We start from the raw sequence: 3,772 nt of genomic DNA on the forward strand, positions 1-3,772 counted from the left end.
TTCATTAGAAACAAACGGCACCAGCATTAAAGCTCTGTACAGAGAGATATTCAAGTTATACCGGGCGAAGGTCAGAGCAGTCGATCCCTGTAACATGGGTGACTTTAACTAATAAACTGTACCAATTGGCCCGACCAAAAATTCTAGAAATAAATCCATGGATGGATATATGAGTCTAAATTCAGGGAAAATTTACGAAACCAGTTTCCGAGTTTTGAAACTCGAGATATGATTTTTAAGGCGACAGTGACGCAGTTTTTCCAGCCTGACTGGAAATGTCCAATGGATGGGCAAAACAAGTGAACTTGGCTTGCTAACCCCTCGTGTCCGACACCGGCGATGGTCTCGGGTTCGGGGTGTTACAGGTTACCCATGTAATATACGGATTCAGTGTTTGATGGACATTCTTCGAACAAGTGTCCCTCCCCACAATAAACACAGGCTATACTCTCAAATTGGTGAGGTGGTTGGGCTGCAAAACTGTTAGACCCATTAGTGGTAAGATTCTTAAGCATTGAGAATAATGAAGATACATGAGATGCGAGTGAAGTGAGAGTGACCACTTCATGTATTCTAGTGACTCGTCTTCCTGGCGCAGCTCGATTGGCTGGCCATTGATAATTTTTACTGGCAATCCTCTCGATGATTTCGTAAGCCTCATTATAGGACTTAGAAAGGAGAGCACCATTAGTAGAAGCGTCCACTACCATCCTCGTGTGAGCATTAAGACCAGTATAAAATGTCTCAAGTTGGATGCAATGTGGGATTCCATGATGAGGGCATTTCTGTAATAGCTCTTTGTATTGTTCCCATGCCTCATACAAGGACTCATCATCCATTTGTTGGAAAGCAGTGATCTCGTTCCTCAACTAAGCATTCTTACTAGGTGGGAAATACTTCATGAGGAATCTTTCGACTAACACTTGCCATGTAGAAATTGAGTTTGGTGGCAATGAATTCAACCAGGCTCGAGCTCTGTCCCTTAGTGATTACGGGAACAGCTTCAATCGTAATGCACTTCGAAAACTCCAGCTAATTTGAAAGAGTTGCTCACCTCCATAAATAATCTTAAATGAAGATGAGGATCTTCTGTAGGTATTCCACTGAATTGGCCCACTGTTTGAAGCATCTGGAACATGACTGGCTTCAGATCAAATTGTTGTGCCTCGATTTCGGGTCTCCTAATACCCGGATTAAGATCATTAAAAACAGGCACCACATACTGTCTCAAGGCTCTATCCCTATCATCAGCAATAAGGATAGGATTTTGAGCAAGGTTTGTTCCATTTCCTTGATTCATATTCTCAAAATTCATTCCTTCAGTCCTTCTCTAGTTCGCTTGTCTTCTTCGCTGTCAGAAATTTCGTTCAATCTCAGGGTCTACAGGAAGTAGGTCAATAATTCGGTCAATACTCATAAACACCTGAAATAATCACAGAAAAATTAATTAAGTTCAAAATTAAACAGAAAAATAAACCAAAATGTAAAACTAACAAATTCACAAATAATGACTTTTTGAAACAGTCCCCGGCAACGGCGCCAAAAACTTGGAACGATGGAAAAAATGTGCAAGTGTACATAATCGCAACAAGTAATAAAGTGACAAGTAAATGTCAAGTTATCGTACCCACAGGGACTGTAAAAGAATTATTTATGAAATTAATTGTAAAACACTTTGGTGAGGTAAAAATAAATTGGCTTTAAAAGATGGTCAAAAGCTATTTAAAAACTAGTAAATGATTAAAAATAAAACAAAGGAGTCCTAATGCACGATTTCAAATAAGATTTAATCAAGGTAACATACTTGTGTTGGATTAATCATATTCTTTTAACTTAGAATTATTAAACTCATGTTTACACTGTTATAAATAAATTCACAGCAACCCGGTAATTTGCTAACTTATGAACAAATTTACATACAAAAATCCATTCATCTCTTGACATATCCCTTTGTCAATTCAACCGACTAAACAGATTCTAGCAAGCAAACATGTTATTGCACATACATACTCATTAAATTGAACCAATATCTTGCATATCCCTATGTCAATTCAAATGATTAATTAAATCTAATAAGCATATAAAAGACTTTGTGAAGTAACAAGGCATCCCTACCTTGAAACAATTTAATCACAATAATCTTGCAAGTTATGCAAGGCAATAATATCGCCAGATACATTGCTAATTTACCCTTCAGCTACCTTAGAAGAATAAACATGCACTGATTAAGTACTATGTCAATTAATTACAATTTCAATCTGTTTAAGTAATTAATTCGTTAGTTACCTCACAGTCGTAACGCAAGAATAACTTAGGCATGATTTTACTTAACCAAGAAATTTACCGAGGCCTATAACAGCATAAACATCATTTTAACAATTCAAGTAGGCAGAATATAATCAACCCAACACAAACATAATTTAAGCTGAATTGATTAAAATAACCATTTCAATAGCATAAATATTCATAAACATGTTCGTCAAAACAACAACAAAAATTAAAGAGTCAGGGAACAAGAGGCAAATCCGGTGTTTCTCCGTAGCTTGACTAGTTACTCCGTTCTTTGTTCTTCATTGGCCTTGGCTATCAAGGTGGCTTATGAACACCTAATTGCTGCTCCAAAATGGCTGATAGAAGCCTCTTTCCTAAGAGAAGAAATCAGCACTTGAACAAGAGGGAATGAATGGAAAAATGAGAGACAAGTGAGAGAGGGAATGAGAGAATGATGTGAAGTGAGTGATTGCTTGAATGATCAGCAAGGGGTGGCTTTTATAGCTGATTTTAGCTGCTAAAAATAGAAAATTCCAGCATCCAAAGAGACCTCCCTTGGCCGGCCACACACATGGCAAAGTTGAGAGTTTCAACCTTGCTATTTTAAGCTTGGGCCAAATCTATAAAGCCATAATTTAAGGTGGGGTTTGAATGCAATTTAAAAGTCTTTTGAGGGCCTTTTTGCAAGCATGTTTAATCAGATAAAATGCTGATTTGGGTCAGCATATGGACGGTTCTGGGCTGCCCATTTAGTGGCTGGTTCGTTTCACTCAATTTGGCTCGACCAGTGTGGTTCAACTGGACCCTTTCTGCATAATTAATTAAAAATAATTTATTTAACCCACATTAAATGGGGAATAAATTAAAATTAATTAGATTATGAATTAATAAACATTTCTGGACCGTCTTAGCCTAGAAATTAAAGTGCCTTGATATTTCAAATTGCTTCTCGGTTTTGTGCTTTCAGTAGTGTCAGCCGAGCTAATTTTTGCTCTTTTGCGCGAATCTGTCGAAAATAATCAAAATTAAGTATAAAATTAAATGGGAAAGAATTATTTTTAACATGATTTAATTAGTTTATAATATTTAATTATTTTTCGACAAGAATTTAACCGGATTTGCATGAATTTAAGTAAAATTGGGTATGAAAAAATATATAAATTTTTGTGTTTCCATCAACCAACACCACAAATTCCTTTATTTCCCGAATCCCAACCAATAACTTAAGGTCTTCGTTTAATCCTTCTTCAAAATGTTTAGACATGGCAACTTCAGTCGGAACACACTCTCTGGCATACATGCTCAATCTAACAAATTCTCATTCGTACTCAGATACTGTCATATTTCCCTCTTTAAGCTCTAAAAATTCTTTTCTTTTCTGATAAAAAAATCTCTAACTAATATACTTCTTTCTAAATTCTGTTTGGAAAAATTCCCATGTAATGTAACACCCTTCACCCGTATTCAACTCCGGAATAGGGTTACAATGCATTACCGGACT

At 36.3% G+C, this 3,772-nt stretch overlaps 1 non-coding gene across 1 annotated transcript; it reads left to right on the forward strand.

Moving 5' to 3' along the window:
• Nucleotides 1-765: 765 nt before the first annotated feature.
• On the forward strand, nt 766-871 carry LOC128284669 (small nucleolar RNA R71). The gene has a single exon (XR_008275091.1). It is a non-coding gene; the product is annotated as a small nucleolar RNA R71 (small nucleolar RNA).
• Nucleotides 872-3,772: the final 2,901 nt, after the last annotated feature.

The sequence above is a fragment of the Gossypium arboreum genome, chromosome 11 (genome assembly GCF_025698485.1).
Source record: "Gossypium arboreum isolate Shixiya-1 chromosome 11, ASM2569848v2, whole genome shotgun sequence".
NCBI lineage: Eukaryota > Viridiplantae > Streptophyta > Magnoliopsida > Malvales > Malvaceae > Gossypium > Gossypium arboreum.